The sequence below is a fragment of the Opisthocomus hoazin genome, chromosome 1 (assembly GCF_030867145.1).
Source record: "Opisthocomus hoazin isolate bOpiHoa1 chromosome 1, bOpiHoa1.hap1, whole genome shotgun sequence".
Classification (NCBI taxonomy): Eukaryota; Metazoa; Chordata; class Aves; order Opisthocomiformes; family Opisthocomidae; genus Opisthocomus; species Opisthocomus hoazin.
The window spans coordinates 54,854,476-54,873,484 of NC_134414.1; positions in this window are offsets into that span (position 1 = coordinate 54,854,476).

Here is a 19,009-nt window from a genome sequence, read left to right on the forward strand (position 1 = left end):
AGGATGTTATTGGCCTTCTTGGCAGCCAGGGCACACTGCTGGCTCATGGTCAACCTGTCATCCACCAGGACACTCAGGTTCCTCTCCACACAGTTGCTCTCCAGATGGTCCGCCCCAAGCCTGTACTGGTGCATGGAGTTGTTCCTTCCCAGGTGCAGGACCCTGCACTTGCCCTTGTTAAACTTCATCAGGTTCATCTCTGCCCAGCTTTCCAGCCTATCCAGGTCTTGCTGAATGGCAGCACAGCCTTCTGGTGTATCTACCACACCTCCCAGTTTGGTGTCATCAGCAAACTTGCTGAGGGTACATTCTAACTCTTCATCCAGGTCGTTGATGAAGAAGTTAAACAAGGCTAGGCCCAGTACTGACCCCTGGGGGACACCACTAGTCACAGGCCTCCAACTAGACTTAATGCCGCTGATGACAACCCTCTGAGCTCTGCCATTCAGCCAGTTCTCAATCCACCTCACTGACCACTCATCCAGCCCACACTTCCTCAGCTTCCCTAGGAGGATATCATGGGAGACTGCAAAAAAAGGCTTGCTGAAATCTAGGTAGACAACATCCACGGCTCTCCCTTCATCTACCCAGCCAGTCATGCCATCGTAGAAATCTATCAGATTGGTCATGCATGATTTCCCCTTGGTGAATCCATGCTGACTACTCCTGATAACCTTCTTTTCCTCCACTTGCTTCATGATGACCTCCAGGATAAACTGCTCCATCACTTTTCCTGGGATGGAGGTGAGGCTGACCGGCCTGTAGTTCCCTGGGTCCTCCTTCTTGCCCCTTTTGAAGATTGGAGTGACATTGGCCTTTCTCCAGTCCTCCAGCACCTCTCCTATCCTCCAGGACCTCTCAAAGATGATGGAGAGTGGCTCAGCAATGACATCCGCCAGCTCCCTCAGCACTCGTGGGTGCATTCCATCGCGGCCCATGGATTTGTGTGTGTCCACATCGCTTAAGCGATCCCTCACACAGTCCTCCTCGACCAAGGGAAAGTCATCCTTTCTTTAGGCTTCTTCTCTTACCTCTGGGGCCTGGGATTCCTGAGGGCCTGCCTTGGCACTGAAGACTGAAGCAAAGAAGGAATTCGGTAGCTCTGCCTTCTCCGCATCCTCTGTCACCAGGACTCCCGCCTCATTCAGCAGCGGCCCCACATTGTCCCTAGCCTTCCTTTTGCTGCTGATGTAGTTGAAGAAGCCCTTCTTGTTGTTTCTGACATCCCTTGTCAGCTTCAATTCCAGGTGAGCCTTGGCCTTCCTCATCACATCCCTGCATGCTCTCACCACATTTCTGTACTCTTCCCAAGTGGTCTGCACCTCTTTCCACGTTCCATGGACCCTTGTCTTCCACCTGATCTCCACTAGAATCTCCTTTCTCATCCATGCAGGTCTCCTGCCTCCTTTGCTCGATTTCTTTGTCAGGGGGATGCACCGCTCATAAGCATGGAGGAAGTGATGTTTAAAGAGTGACCAACATTCTTGGACCCCCCTGCCTTCGAGAGCCCTGGCCCACAGGATTCCTCCCAGTAGCTCCTTGAAGAGGCCAAAGTCAGCCCTCCTGAGGTCCAAGGTTTTGATCCTGCTTATGGCCCTGCTTCCTCCACACAGGATCCTGAAGTTCACCATTTCATGGTCACTGCAGCTGAGGCTACCTCCAGCCTTCACATCCTCCACCAGTCCCTCTTTGCTTGTTAACAGAAGGTCCAGCAGAGCACCTTTCCTTGTTGGTTCCTCCACCACTTGCATCAGAAAGTTATCATCGATGCTCTGTAGGAACCTCCTGGATTGCGCCTGCCTAGCTGTATGGTCTTCCCAGCTGATGTCAGGGTGGTTGAAGTCCCCCATGAGAACCAGAGCCTGTGACTGTGAGGCTGCTTGCAGCTGCCTGTAGAAGGCCTCATCAACTTCCTCCTCCTGGTTAGGTGGCCTGTAGTACACACCCACCGTAATGTCACCCTTATGAACCTGTCCCTTAATTCTAACCCACAAGCTCTCAACTCATTCCTCATTTGCCCCCAGGCCAAGCTCAATGCATTCCAGTTGCTCCCTCACATATAGAGCAACTCCACCACCTCTCCTTATTGGCCTGTCTTTCCTAAAGACTCTGTAGCCATCCATGACAGCATGCCAGTCATGCGAGTTGTCCCACCACGTTTCTGTGATGGCAACCAAGTCGTAGCCGTCCTGCTGTACAATGGCTTCCATCTCCTCCTGTTTATTGCCCATGCTACGTGCGTTGATATAGACACACTTGAGCTGGGCTGTCAATCTCACCCCTGATCCTGGCACGCCAAGCCTGGGCTCGTCCCTAGTGAGATGGGGTATGTTCCCTTCCCCCTTCGCACCTAGTTTAAAGCCCTCTCAATGAGCCCCGCCAGCTCGTGACCAAGAATCCTTTTTCCCCTTTGAGATAGCTGCGATGCACCTGTCGCCAGCAGGCCCGGTTCTGTGTACACCTCCCCTTGATCAAAGAAGCCAAAATTGACCGATGGCACCAGTCCCTGAGCCACCTGTTAACCAGGTGAGTTTTCCTGCCCCTTTCAGTGCTGTTCCCTGCCACTGATGGGTTGGAGGAAAACACCACCTGCGCCCCTGATCCCTCAACCAGTCGCCCCAGTGCCCTCAATTCCCTTTTGGTGGTTTTGGGACTTCTCTCTGCTATCTCGTCCCCGCCAACCTGCGTTACCAAGAGGGGGTAGTAATCAGAAGGCCTCACCACACCAGGGAGTTTCTTTGCAACATCCCGAACCCGGGCCCCAGGGAGGCAGTAGACTTCCCTGTGGAATGGGTCCAGTTGACATATCGGGCCCTCTGTTCCCCTCAAAAAGGAATTGCTGATGACAATTACCCTCCTTTTTTTCTTAGCTGAGACAGTTGTAATACATGGGGCTGTCTGACTCGTCCTAGGCAACCCCCTGGATGGAGCTTCACCTTCACCCACATCCTCTGTGGCCAGTCCCTCACATTCCAGAGCCCCATATCTGTTGCTTAAGGGCAATTGGACAGGTGAGGGAGGCCGGGGGGGGATTCGCTTGCCACCCCGAGCTTGCCACCCCGAGCATGTGTGTCTGTATGTGCACTGGAGGACTCTTTTATCAACTTCATTGCGGATCCTCTCTTCCTGAACTGCAAAGGTAAGTGAAATTCAGATTACCAAACATGAGGAAAAATGGGCACATATATAATCAAAGTAAATAAATCTGAAAAAGTAATGTTCTTTTACCTCAAAGCAAAATTTTAAGGGGTAAGGCATTAAGGTACTGTTTAACTATTTGTCAGCCAGATTCTCTAGAAATATTGAACTATTTCCATAACTTATGCTATTTCTTATAAAAAGCTTATAGGATTGTACGAGAAGATTTGAAGTTTTGTTTGATATTTTATATATATATATAGTTATATAGTGTCAACTTTCAAAAGAAATATATTAAGGGATTAAAAATTACATCTAGGAGCCATAGTGGAACAATATTAGCAGCACAATGTCCAGGATAGCTCAAAAAAATACATTAGGAAAAAAATAAAAGAACTCTACTTATATTTCTCTTACACTAACTAATGATATCTAAGCCTAATGAGAAAAGATGTTCTTGTGTTCAGTTTTAGCAGGTAATTGGCTAAAAGAGTGTAAAATCTAATCTGTAATAGATATAAAGAAACCTAAATCTTTCCTTTAATGGGAGAGGGTCCTCTTCATAGCAATAGCAGTGTTCCTCTGCTGTTGAAAATGCTGTCGAGAAAGCAGAGATAATGAGTGAGTTGGCTGCTTTTTCAGACTCAGTTGTTACGTGAGTAAGCTTAATAAAGATCATATATATACTTTGCTGGAAGTTGAAGAGGGTGCACGTCTAACTGTAAATATTTTTAAAGTACATAGAGACTGTGGCTGTCATAAAGATGATTTCCACTATATCCGAGCAGACTACCTGTGGAGATCTTGATTTTGCTTATTTCAATGTTCTAACTCATTAGAAATAATTTATTATTTTAGAAAGAACTGATTAATAGCTAAGTAATGATTTTATCATGCACATTAGGTGTTCATGAAGAGGTGTGTATCAAGTTAATAAGAACGCTGACTTCACGTATGCCCATACTCTTAGAACAGCATATATACAATGAAGAAAACAATTTAATTTTAAGTGGATAATTGAATACAAGATAAATAATTGTGTAGTACTATTAGTAACAGTAGAAGAATAACAGGTATGGATTGGACAGGAAAGATGCATGTCATAAATTCATCAGTTGTGTTGCTTCTCTGTAACTTTGTGACTACTCCTCTGTAGAAGGAAATGTCCCTTCCCTTGTTTCCATTGCTGTCTTCTTTGCTCTTTTCTCTGTTTGTCAAGATCCATTCTGTCTGTCTATTCTACATAATAAAAGAGCGCCAGCTACAGCTCTTCCAGCTGAGCAGACAAAACTGGAGGGGATAGTTGTGACGGGAGGGGAGAGGCAGGAAATAAACAAAAGAGAGAGAAAGCCAGTATTTATCCTAAAGATCCTTCTTTTACTGAATGTTTTCAAAACTTTTCCCAGACACAGTGCTGACACACTTTGTGAAGTCTTCTGCAAACTGAAGTCAATATTTTACTACAGACTTGTATGAACACTTTGTTCTACTGTATATTCATTCTGTAGACTGTATGCATCCTTTTTGTATTAGTAATAATATAGGTCAGATGAGATGATAAATTTCTGTGACTAAAGGCTGTAATAAATCTTTGTTAAAATATTGTTGCTGAAGACAATGAAAATTGTCCATATGTATAACAGTTACTGTTCAAGTATCCTGATACTTCTTTGCCTCCTCCTAGATAAATACAGAAAATATTACTATCTAATGTGGTATTCTTTGATCTTACCAGAAGATGTAATGCATTAAATACAATATGAGAAGAACATAGTTTTTCCTGCAGAATAACTTTGTAGCTGTGAAATTTTAGATAATTTGACTAAATGTCTGGTTTTCTGGTATGTCTGTTGGTTGCCTTTGGATCACATCCGAACAGTAATTTACAAGAAGACACAAATTACTAATATGGATATGAAAAAATGCAAAAGAGACATAAATATAGTGAAAGGACATACTGTAACAGTAGAAAACCCTCAAAATAATATAAAAAAGTTATTCAGACTAGCTATGTATAAAAGGTGTTGTCAGAAACACTAACCAGATTGGCTACAAAAAACCCGTCCAGCAGTTATTCTAGCTCAGTAATGCATTCCACAATATACAACATCTCTGAATAAAATTATGACCATATTTTGTGTGTTCTTAACCATTTATGAGCTAGATAAACCAATTATTACATTATCTCTGAGAACTGTATTAAAATTTACATAAAATTTATTCTTCTTATTAAATGTTATGTATTTTAAGCATCCCAAATCAAAGACAGAAAATGGGTCACCTGGTTTCTTTGTTCTTCTCATACCCACAATTTCCAAGACAGCACCCTAATCTCAAGATTATAGGCCATAGGAAGGAGGAACACTTCCTTTCTTCTTTGTTTAATGTGACTAATGATGCAAAAAAAATGAAAGGTCCTCTGGTTTAAGAAGCTGCTATTTACATATTAGTTTACACTCAGGTATTTCTCCAGCTCCTTCTTTATGACCTGGTTTTAATTTTATGTAAAACAAGTATTGAGCAAAATACAAAACCAATTCTGCCAGTACGTAGGTAAAATACAGAATATTTGAAGCTAATTTCCTTTCTCTAGGAAATGAAATAAGTTCTCTTAGTTATTTCTTTCTGTCTTCTAATATATTTTCTTTTGTTTTGTTGAAGCCCAGACATTGTTTGTATGCAGTGTATTTAATAACAAGACACAAATTTAATATGTTGTCAAGGGACATATGGATTATGCTCAGGCTTACAGCGTCATTTAATTCCTGTTGGTTCCTCGATCCCCAGTAAATCTTACACCACCAGTCTATTATGAAAAAGACGGGAAAATGGACACAACTGCTTTTAGTGAGGTACCTGATACTTTTGTGATGTGTTCAATACGATCCAAGAATCAGGCTGCTCAGGGAGCACAGCAGAAAATTCCTAACAAATCTGCATGGGAGTGAGTGTTGGACCACTCAGATGCTTTATGGATGTGGTTGGAAAAAGTAGACATAATTAGAAAGAGGTTTTATTGCTGTACTCAGAATGGGGAAATCAAATTAATTCCAATGCATCATGCTTAAGTACCAACTTATGTGAGTTATTTTCTTGGATTTCAATATCAGACTTAATTGCATTAGTTCCATCTAATTCTCATTTATTCTCAATGATATAGTGCTGAATTTAAATAATATTTCTCGTATTAAAATAATAAAAATCAAAATACTCCATACCTCAAACCCTCCCACAGCTTTTAGTGCAGTCTAGACTGTAGACCAGAAAGTAAGATTTTACCACGACTTGGAAAAGTCCACAAGCTTTGTCTTGATCTGACAGTGCAGGGTCTCAGGATTTATCTGGGTTTGTCCTGGTGTGAGCTGAATTCAGCCTGTTCTAGATGTTATAGCAATTATCTAGAGGTCAGGTGACTATCATCCATGAGACCAGTTTAAACTTAACTGTGTGTATACAGAAAAATAAACACATGCAATCAATAAGTAAAAAATATGAATCCTGTATATTTATTGGCTGGAGAATATATATCATGTAACTTTAATGTTGTGGATGAAGACAATCAGACTTAAGCAGGTAATCAGTAAAAAAAAATAAAAAGTGTAAGTGGATTGTGTTAGAAAAACGCACAAGAATAACTCCAGGTAAGAACAGACAGTATTAAGGAAAGTTCCAACATCAAAATCATATTCCTCTGGTGAAGATCTTGCTATGATCACAATATGCCTAACTTCCCTGACACTCTTATTTGTAAGAAAGGCTATGCATGTTGACATCAGGACTGAGACTAACATTTGAATCATGCGCATAGCTCCAAAATACCAAATAGATGCTAAAAAATGCATGTGTTACTTAGTTTAATCTATTAGTGTTTGTAGCATAGTAACCAGAATAAAAATATTAACTATGTACTTTGATTTTACTACTAAAACTTTAATTAATAACAATTTTTTAGTTCTGCATAGGTGTGTTCCTTTTTTCCCATAACAAGATTTTTACTGTAATAAGATATGTGAATGATTATCAGGCTGAACATTTCAACATTATTGGATCATCATCTTTCCTAACACAGATAAAATACATTAGATCTTCATCTAAATAAACTAGAAATCTTCCTGATGACTTTCCATAAAGACGTAAATGCCCTTTGATAAACAAACACTCCTTAAGAAGCAGAAAATGAAACTCACACTTGTTCCTTAAAAGGTTCTTGTTACACAACTTGTGTTTCAGCAACGAGGATTACCAGAGTTAAAGACTTCTAGTAAATATCCTCTAAAGATTCGTGTGGATGCTTGTATAATATTTTACTAGTCCTCAAAATGACACATTGGTCCATGTTATTAAGACAGTTTTATATAAAATAATTTTTGCAGAACTTATATTTTAATTGACACTGTGGGATTAAAATGACAAACCGAACAATGGCTCTTTCATCTTGAAAGATTTATTATGGTGGAGCATCCTATGCAATCGCTGAAATGCCTAGAGGTCAGTTAAACCAAATCCCATAGACACAGGAGTATCATAAGTATTTCATATTTCAAAGGATTCAGAAAACATATCTGTTCAGATATCTGTAGTCATGTCCGCCATATGTTACAATCCAAAAGAAGCCTGATTATTTACCAGCCAGAAAGAGGATACTTCCATCTGTATTTAAAGAAGTAGGCAACAGCAAATTAAAAAATCCCAAACAAACAAACAAAAAAAACCCAACAAAAACAAACAGTTACTTTTAATTCCATCTGAAGAAATACAATCCAACCAATTATTATTTCACTCTCAGGGATTTATATGAGTGGATATTCCATGGAACTAAATTTATCTTGAGTTTTATATATTTGAGCTGGAAGTTAATGTTATTCTAATCTTTCTGCTTCTGTAGAAAGCCTGGTGAAGAAGATTCTGTTTATGTTCATATTTATAAATAAATCTTGAATCAGATGGAATTAGCTGGATGATGGAAAATCATACTAATGAAGAAATAATTTGCTGTATGCAAAAAAACAGGTAAATCTTTTATTTAACTACCTATGCAGCTGCTTAAAAAGAGAACATAATGATTGACAGAAAATTCTTTATTCATGCTAAAATATTCCACCAGTTCTTTCAGAAAGCGAAGTAACAAATAGAAACCTTTGTAATTTGGGCACCCTTCTGTATGGACATCTCTAGAAACCCTAGGTGACATAGTTACCAGTTTATGGCATCTTGGTCTCCCAATCATCATTACCTTACCAAAATGCACTGTAGCTCTTGCTCCTCATGTGTATCAGGCAATATGTGGAGATGGTGCATATTTGGATCTTGTCATAAAGTGCAGCTGGGATGTCACTAGTGGTACTCTTTGAAGACTATGATTTTGCATATATCCTAAAATACACTTGACTCAAAGTGTAAATCATTATTGAAGTAATGTTATGAAGTATATAGTTATAAGCAGCTGATGGCAATAGCAAGCAGTTATCAATGATTTTTTTCTCGATATGTGTTTATACGTACACACATACATATATGTCTTTTCATTGACTATCATTTATAAACAACAAACTATTCATTGACCTAAGACAAGGATGAATGTCTGGCTAGGTTATACTAACACAACATTAGTTATACTATCAGCTAAAAAACAATATGAAGGCTGTTAAAGAGAAGTGGAAGAAGCCTAATAGGACCCTCCAAAAATGCAAGTCTAGTGTAACAGCAGAAGCCGTTAAAGTACATGCACAGAATGCTAATAGACCCCCAGGGGTATAAGCTCTAATTATCAATGGTCAGCTAGTTGTTCCTAGTAAACGAAATCTTGCAAACTGAGTAAAAATTGTTTTAGAGAAGAGCTATGTATGCTTAATTACATTTTCTTCATAGCTTATCCCTAAACTGCTTTTACTTGGTTTGCAAGGTTGTGTTTTCTAGTGACATGTAAATGACTATTTGTGATTAGTATATATGAATAAATACAAAAATGACCCTAAGCAGAGTCAGTGCAAGTAGGCAGAACTTAACATCATCATCAGACTCCTCAAGAATAATAATAATAAGAAACTCCCCCAGTCAGCACTTTATTCCTCCCTACACAGGACTCCCGACACTCACCGTAGTTCTCGTTACCTTAGAATGAAAGATTCTTACGGACCCAGAGTAACAGGAGAAGGATGAGCATTCTCTTAAAGAGGCAGACACCAGGAAGTGTATGGATAACAATTTCAACTGTTATTATAATTGATACCTTCTCTGTAGTGCTATTTTTTTAATTCCTTTCCTTTTCCACAATGATTGAACCTGCGATAACAACAATTATTTCATTAGGCTATTAAGATATCAGTTAGACTCTAATAGATTTTTGATTTCACTTGTAAAAAGTGTTTCTGTAGTTCACATATATTGCATGGGATGAACTGGTCCACCCCCCTGAGTACTGGTTGTTAAATCTGACTGCAACAGGAAGCAAGCCAAACAGAAGAAAAATAATTCATAAAATCTTTAATTAGCTGTAGAAAAGTAATATATTACTTCAACGGAGGCAGTTTAATGGACTGTATATCACAGAAGTGAGGCAACGAAAAGAGGCCAGTACACAAAATAATCATGTTAAATAGGTCTACTGAATGTTTTTCGGCAGCCCCTGAAAACGTGTATTTTGGTGTCAATTGCCAAACTGCATCATTTTTAATCTTATAAACCAAGCAATGATTTCACAAAAGACAAACTTCTGCCTTTTTTCAATAAATATATTCTGTTTTCAGAAGTTTCTGCTATTCTGTAATTCTCTGTATTGTTCCTTTGCATCTCTGAAAATGGACTTGGTAAGCCTGGGAAAAGGAAAAATGAATGACTCCTATAGAAAAATGAAAAAGGAATAGATATGTGAGTGGTGTGATGAGACAGAAACCAGGACCCTGTGGGTATTGCCGAATTTCTGTTTCACTGCAAAAAAAGCTTAGATGATACAGGTTTCATTGATACTTGAGTGTGCTTTACCTAAGGATAAAGAAATGGAAATTTTTTTTTTTTGGTGGATTGTTGAATTATGCTAGTTTTCAAGGTTTCTAACAGTTTAATTATCATTAATGAACTCTTCTGTTGGAACTATGTATGTCTCAAAATAAGCTTAATATTATGATGTGGTTGTTGTATTTATTCTTTGTGGAAAGATGACAAAATATTTTTAGCTGGTTTCTTTTTTTTTCATCAATAATACACTTTGGTTTAAGTTAAAACGGTAGAAGAAGTCAAACATCGTTTTTTTGCTTTACAACATGGAATATTTTGGAGAAAGGACATGAGAGAAAATAGCCTTTCATTAATAAAATTTTGAAGATATTGATTGTTGAGGGAATAATTATTTATATTACAATATCAGTCAAAGTTTTTCAGAATACAAACACCTTAATTTCAAATGCCATGGTCAGAATTTCATACTTCATTTTCAAATTTCTTTGTGACTAAGATGCAGTAGACACGGAAACGTATGTTTGTAAACCTGACCATTCCCCTTTTAAGATAACAGTTATTTTTCCAGTCAGCTATTATTACAGGATGGGGAGTAAACTGTGATTCAAAAGCAGAAGGCCCTTAGGTTTTGTACCCTTCCAGTTCACACATGTCTGCTGTGTAATGTAGCTGTATGTTTAACTATCCTCAGGGATCTCTTAGTGCGTTACAAGACGTGAATGACTTTGCTTGCTGTTACTGAAGCAAAAGATTTCTGAGAGTTATTATTGCTGTGTTTTACCAATATTGTGCTTCTGCTCTCTTTACAACACTCACTCATCTCCTTTTCCTTCAGGATAAGGAGCATGTCAACGTCTTCTTTTTTTCCTTTTTTTTTTAGTGTGAAAAAGAATGCATACGTTACTCCTGCGTAAAGCACCAGCACTCCTGAAAAGACCATTTGTCTTCAATTATTAATTCATCATTAAGTGGGGGAAAGAATATACATCATTCTTATTGATAGGTAAAGCATTAATATAATAGTTCTAGTTTCTTTAATCATAATCTCTGATTCTTGCTCAGAATTTTTCGTATTAGTATTAAATTTTTTATTTTAGTGTATGTTATCTTATCTATATCCTTCAACATAGTACATGCTGTAAAATACATTCGTACTGCACTACTTTATGTGAGTCATTTCAGGAATAATTTTCTTGTTCTTTTTATTAATGTGATAGATGTGGTCCTCTTTCTTGGGAATGATAATGAAGGGATTTCTGCTTTTTAATTACAGGTGTTCCACCGTAAATTATGCTGAAGTTTGTAATGTTGCACAATGGTATTTACGCATCAGCAGGAAAATACTTCAAGTTACCTCCCTTTAGTATTTATGTCTTGGATTTTTTCCCCTTTTGGGTAGATGAAAGTGTATATCTCTTCCTCTTAAAGAGACTTTCATCGTTTATCTTCAGGGGCAGGTTTTTGAAAGAACTTTAAAAAATGTGCAGCACTGCTTGATAACACACATTTCCTCCATTATTGTATACAAAAAGCTGGAGGTCAGATATGCAATTTCACATGCTTTCTGGGTGCCAGCACTTTGGTTTCTCGGTGGTAGACGGTTATCAAGTGTCCAATATTGTCCCTGTTGAAATCATGGATAATACTGGATTGACCCTTTAAATTGAGCTAGCCTTTCTAACAACCGGATCTGAACAAACATATTTATGTGTATTTTTGATTATATATATACAAACACATTTATATTTCTAGGGAGACAGAAACCAGAATCTATTGTTGCTGAACTCCAGAAAGGACATGTGAGTTGGTTTCTGTGCAGAGTGAATTAAGTCTTGTCTCTGTTTTCACATGTTCATTAATTAGACTCATTTCACAGATATGTTCCCAAATATGAAAAAAATTGATATTTTAATTCTTTTACTGGGTTTGCAACTCTCAGTTTCAAAACTGCTTCACCATTCTGAATAATCTTGCAGTGTTCAATTCCATTTCTTGGAATAATTATTTTAATTACTTTAAGAGAATTACTTTAAAATAAAAAAAAAAGAAACATGCTCTTTCTCACTAACTCTTAGCAACAGACAAACTCTTCCATTGATTGTAGTCACAATACCATTCGCTTCTTCCCAGTTCTTTTTTTCGGTTATATCCATGCCATGTCTTTGCATTGCTCTCTGGTGTTCTTTTAAAATCTTTATGTGGACACTTCATCATTCTTCTTCTACAGATTTTTTTTTTCTTTTTTTATATTTTTTTCCTCTTCTTTACTAACATGATATTCACATCATGATGTTCACATTAAACTAGAAATCTCTGTGGTTCCATAGATTTGAATCTCACGAGTGTTTGTTAGAACTGTTCTCCCATTATCATTTTACTACCTATATGCTTCTTTCTTTCCTGTAGAAACAGAATTGCTGCTGAATTGTCCTTTTTTTTTCTTTTTCCAGCTATTGAGCTCTTTTAAAAGCCTCCAGTTGCTCAAGGCAATAAGAAAGAATATTGTGTGTACGCTCAGAATCTTCTTTCACATAACAGAAGAGAATAAAAACATAAAGTTACTAACAACATATCAAAGCAATATTGCAACATGGCCTACTGGGAAAAAGTATCATTCAGAAGATTGCTAAGGATGCTTATAAAAACAGGGAGTGAGATAATCAGATTGTGGGTTTGTTTTCTGGTGAATAAATGTTATTTCTAACACATTTCATGAATAGCGTCTTTGAGTAAATATATAAGTGGAAGAGAATGAATAGAAAATGATGCTGAGGCATTAGAAGAAATTTGTTGTCACTTTCTTAGTTTTTGTAGATCAATACTGTTTGGAGAAAAACAATGGACAAAATCTTGAATGCTTTTGAAAGAGGAAAATCTGATCTGATCTGGTGGAAAATCTGAGAACAAGTATAAAAATAAAACATTAGCAGAAACCATGTTGAGGTCGTTGTAACCTAAGGCAAGCACAGCTGTAATCAACTCTTTAAAGAAAAAGGAAAAGAAAAAAAAAGAAAATAAAAGAAAAAGTAGCCTAGAATCAGCTATCTCTGTAAATCAGCTTATCTCTTCACTAAAAGGAATGTAAAATTTGTAAATAAACAGATACCAAAAGGATTTTCTGGTATCTTCAAAAATTTTCTACTAGTTCTCGTCACACAATATTATGTCAAAGATTCTGAAAGTAATTTGATTATGCATTTTTTTAATACGAAAATTGTTCTCATTAGTATTCCAGAGATACTATTAGCAATCAGTGATGTTCTTTATTTTTCTTATAATAGAGCAGTGGCTTTATTATTTCATTGCTTATGCATTAAAACTTTTTAGAAACTTTCTTGCTGCTGCAGTTCGTAAAATGAACATCATCAAAAAAATGGGAAAGGTGTCTTTGTACATTCCTCTTTTTTGTTGCCTATTTCATTCTTTTTGTTAAGATAAAATAGGTAAGGAAGGAGAAAAACAAAGGAATCTAACTGTTAGAGAAAACAACCCTGAAAACAACTCTGCTATTCATTCTTGTGCAATTCAGTGGCCAAAAGAGGGATAAGTACAGTGAGAAAGAAACCTGGGGAAAATTCCCAGAAAATGAATCTTAATTTTTTTGGAAAAAAAAAATCTGGAAAAATTAGCAGGGAAAAAATTAAGTGGCAATTTTTGATTAAATTTCTACAGAAATTTCAAGTGGAAAACAGTAAAGCTTTAACAGTTATGATTTCTTCAACTACCTAACCACAATTACATTTACCCTAGTTCTAGTACGTTTAACTGCTGGTTTGAGGTAAATTTATGATCTTTGCTAATATGTCAGACATACCTCTTTTTTTACTGAGCTCAGGCATGTTTATGAAGAAGAGGGCAAGATTATCAATAAGAATAGAAAACCGATAATAAATAATAATAATAAAAAATAGCCAATAGTAACATAAAGACAGAAAGTGAAAAAATTAACAAAATTAAAAGCAGTACTAGACACACAAAGAAAATGAACTCATTGAGATCAGATGGCTAATAAGAGAGTGACATCATGCCACAGAAATGCTTATTAACAATTCAGCACTTTCTAAGTTGATGGATTTCAAAGGTAACATAAAACCACAATCAGCAAAAATCTTTTATATGAGATGTCTTGAAGTATTATAAGCTTTTCCCTAACTATAGTAACTACTGCTTGTTTTTATTAAAAGTTGAAAAGGGTTGGTTTTTTCGCACTGTTGCTAAAACTAGCATTAGCTGTGGAAAAGGTCAAAAGACAATCTATAGCTACAGGGTCTCATTTTTTAAAGCAGGTAATAAAATAAGATTTGCTCTATTTTTTCCTTATTATTCCAGCAATACACAATGATATCTGTTTACTAGCAGGCAGACATTTCTTTTTGAAGGCAGAGCAATGAACAACGTAGAACTTCTTGGTTATGACAGTCTTGTAAACAATACTGTTTCTTGCAAGTTTTCTTTTCCTTTTTTTTTTTCAGTTGTAAGTGGGTGAATTGCTGAGACTGAGCTCAGATATGTATGCTATAATGACAGAACTGATCTAATCCAGAAAGGATGTTATATTAAGATCAGATTTTTATAAACAAAACCTATTTTAATCTCACGGGACAAGACCTTCAAAAGTAAAATATATCCAAGTCTTGTATTCTACAATTCTACTGCAGGTTTTTTTCTCACTTCCTAGATAACATCTGATACAAAACACCTTTCAAAAGACAGTGCATTAATTTAAATGGTCAAACCCCTGATCCAATACAATGATTTAAATACCAAGCGCTATTTCATGACTGCATTTCTGGTTTTGGCCCTTTCTTGTTGGTAGCAGTATACTAATAAGTGGTTATTAGCCTAAATTACTATTCTAAAGAAGGATTGTCTTGTTCTTTGAGCAGAATTTAAAGGGTTCTACAGCATCAGACTCAAGTACACCCTTCACTGTCTTGTCTGTCATAACAAAATAGCGGTGACTTTGAGATCTTAACATTCATAGCGGAAAGGAATCTGTGACCAGCTGTTCTTGGCAGCTGAGGCTATTCTACAGCAATATTAATGGTAAAGTTCTTGGTAGATTGCTCATCTGCATTGTTGCTTGCTATTAATATGACTACTTATACCCTCTGTCCTATGCATTCTAACAGAAAGGTTCTGTCTTCATGATACTATTAGCCACTTTTTTTTTTTTTTTCTTTTGAGACTAAATAGCTGGATTTCAACTTCTGGAGAAAGAACTCATTGTGTATAGTATCCTACTGATTGCTTAAAAATTGTTTATTTGTTCTGCTGTATTAGGACCTGGGAAAAAATATTCTAAGAAATGCAAACTTGTTACATGCTTATTGCAGATTTTTTAAGCTGATTGTATTCTATACTCAAAGTCAGAATTTTATGTTCTGAAATAATTTTCTTCCTTTTGATTCTCCTTTTCATCTTCCTTTCATCCGCTCAGCTTGGTGTTGTCTGCAAACTTACTGAGGGAGCACTCAATCCCCTCATCCAGATCACTGATAAAGATATTAAACAGAAATGGCCCCAAAACTGAGCCCTGGGGATCATCGCTCATGACCGACCTCCAACTGGATTTAACTCCATTCCCCACAGCTCTCTGGGCTTGGTCATACATCCAGTTTTTTATGCAGTGAAGTCCATCCATTCAAACCTTGAGCAGCTAGTTTCTCCAGGAGGACGATTTGGGAAACAGAGTCAAAGCCTTTACTAAAGTCCAGGTAGATATTAACCACAAGTATCATATTGAGGATATGAGGAAAAAAAATTAACATTACAATGCATCTTCTATAGAAGAACCTTAAAAAGTAAAGCTGCATCTTTAAAACATTCCCTTTGTTGTAAACTTCTAAGACACAGTTGTCTTCCCTACTACTGTCCCCCTTCCACTCCCGTTTTCTGGTGTACGCATGCCATCGTTCCTCTTGGTAACCCTAGCAAACTCATTTGCATGCAATTACTTTTGCAAGGCTTTTATTTTAATAGATGACATTTCCAAAATTGCTTAAATCTTGTAGTTTTCGATGAGATTCTTCATCCAGATTTTAAAAATTATGCTGACACAAAGACCACTTACCATGATATTCAGCAATTACTAGCTCCAAGATCAATCATGCTGTGGATGTAGGTGACCAAAGGTCCTCAGATGGTGACTGGAGGAAAATTAAGTGTCTAAGCAGGGAACAAACAGCCAGCTAGTAAGTATATGCCCTTATCACTATTTCTTCTATGAAATATTATATGCCCACTTCACTTCATATGAATGTTCAGAGCCAGACAAAACTTTCTTTGTATTGCCTTATGGATTACAGCTGTGAGTCATGAGAAGGGGAAGAAACCATTGTAGTCTCTTTATGTTGTACCTGGTCCATAGAGGACTCTCTCAGGACACCGAAGGCCTGGGTTATTTTGCTCTCCATATATAAGGATCTACGAATTTGCAAATCTGTTACAAAACCTCCCAGTTGGGTATTTTATTATGGGATTTATAAACTCTGTTTTATGCTCTAGTTAGTAGATTACTGGACTAAGTGATTGCATTTCACTTGATACAATGCTGCAATTTTAAATTAACATGCTACTGTTTGCTCCATAGTTAGCTGAAAATCACCAGCTTAATCTAGCTGAATATCATACGTTAAAGTTTTTCATTAGCTCGTTAGGAATAATGCAAACATCAGTCAAGGATATAAGTAAGAAATTCAGTTTTGTTAGTATTTGTGTTAGAACTAAAGCCAACTATGCTTTTGTGAATCAAACATATGTAGTTAATTCTCCAAAAATTTAAATACCTTTCTATGACTCTGAAGCTAAGAATTTCCTCATTTTTAAAGCCTTTTCCCCCAGTGCTCAGTGCCTTGAGCAGAGCTGCAGCTGTCAATAGGGCCCCAAGGTGCTTTTGTCAAGGGGAGAGCTGGGCCTGACTGGCTCATCCAAGAGATGAACTCATCATAGTGCAGGTCAAAGCCAGCCAGAGACAGTGCCAGAGACAGGAGTGGGTGCAGGTACCACCACGTCATCACTGGGGCAAGGCTGGTCTTCTACTGAGCCAAAATGAAATCCTGGCCTTGGACAGCGGGAGTATCCCAGGTAAGGTTCATCAGGGAGAATGAGGTTGAGTGGTGTCCTTGATGCCTTAATGATTAGGTGAGAGAACTCTTCACTTTGGATCCTAGCTTAAAAATCTAAGTTAGATCTACCCATGATTCTGTTCTTGTTGACCTTCCATTCATCTTGATTATTCTCATCTATATTATTTTAATATGCAGTAAGGCACAATAAATACTGCATATAATTGACATTCCACCTGTTATGGGATATTTCTTCTCCACATAAATGGAAATATTTTCAAAGTTACCTAAAAGCAACCTAGCGTTATTTCATATCTGCTTTGACCAACAACTCTTAACTGTTTTCCTTCTCTCGTAATATGTTCTGTTGAGCACAATTAGGGTTTTATTTTGACATTTAACATCAAAGGCTGATTTTTTATCAATCCTTGTAAAACTTCAGGCTATGTAGAAGTGCTGCTGTTTGAAATCAGGCTAACACAAGATTAAATCATAGAAAGGTTAAATCTCAGTGGCATGGTTTTGTCCGATAGCCATGAATACATATCAATTTCTGTACTCAAGTTAAACGTTTTCTGCAAAAATATAAAACTATGTGTTAGCCCTATCCTTAAAAACTGTAATGTGAAAATAATTATGAAATTTGTACGAATTCAGTTTTATGTATCAACACATCAATATATTCAAATATATGACTCACCATCACAGCAAAAAAGACCCCAAATACTATGTGACACTAATTAGTACTGAAATTGACGAACTTTTTTTGCCTACTGCCATCTTAAATCAATTCTTTAAATGTGTGCCTTAATTTTTCTCTCAACTTTCTATCAATTCAATCATTTTTTTTCACTCAATTCTTTAATTGTGTGCCTTAATTTTTCTTTCAACTTTCTAAGTGTTAGAGACAGTATGATTCATGTTCATACAAGAATAACCAGTAAATTGTCAAACATATGCTGGGGAATTTCATATGAAACAAACTTTATAGCAATTGCTAATTTTTTTCCTTTGTCATTATTGGGAGGGTGTAAACAAATAAGACATAGCAAGTCGATAACTTTATTAATTTAAAATATTTAGAAAAAGAATAGCCAAGAAGAAATATAGTCTCTGCAGAAATGTTCCTCTCTTTTACAAAGCAAGTTAATTTTAAAGTTCCAGGTTCTTTTCCTACTAAGCCACATGGAAGATAAATCTAATATGAAAACAAGGAAAGTTTGGCCTTGCTTTTTCCCTACATTGTTCATCAGTAGTACCAGCTTCATTATAATTACTGGTGAGCTGACGGGAAAGGCTATAAGAAATCAGGATCACAGAATGGTAGGGGTTGGAAGGGACCTCTGTGGGTCATCTAGTCCAACCCTCCTGCGGAAGCAGGGTCACATAGAGCAGGTTGCAGAGGACAGCGTCCAGGAGGGTCTTGAATATCTCCAGAGAAGGAGACACGAAAGCCTCCCTGGGCAGCCTGTTCCAGGGCTCCATCACCCTCAGAGTGAAGAAGTTCTTCCTCGTGTTCAGACATAACTTCCTGTCCTTCAGTTTGTGCCCGTTGCCCCTTGTCTTGTCACTGGGCACCACTGAAAAGCATTTATTAGGTCCCCTCGCAGCCTTCTCTTCTTCAGGCTCAACAAGCCCAGCTCCCTCAGCCTTTCCTCGTAGGACAGATGCTCCAGTCCCCTCACCATTCTCGTAGCCCTCTGCTGGACTCTCTCCAGTAGCTCTTCATCTTTCTTGAACTGGGGAGCCCAGAACTGGACACAGTACTCCAGATGGGGCCTCACTAGGGCAGTGTAGAGGGGAAGGAGGACCTCCCTCGACCTACTGGCCACACTCCTCTTGATGCACCC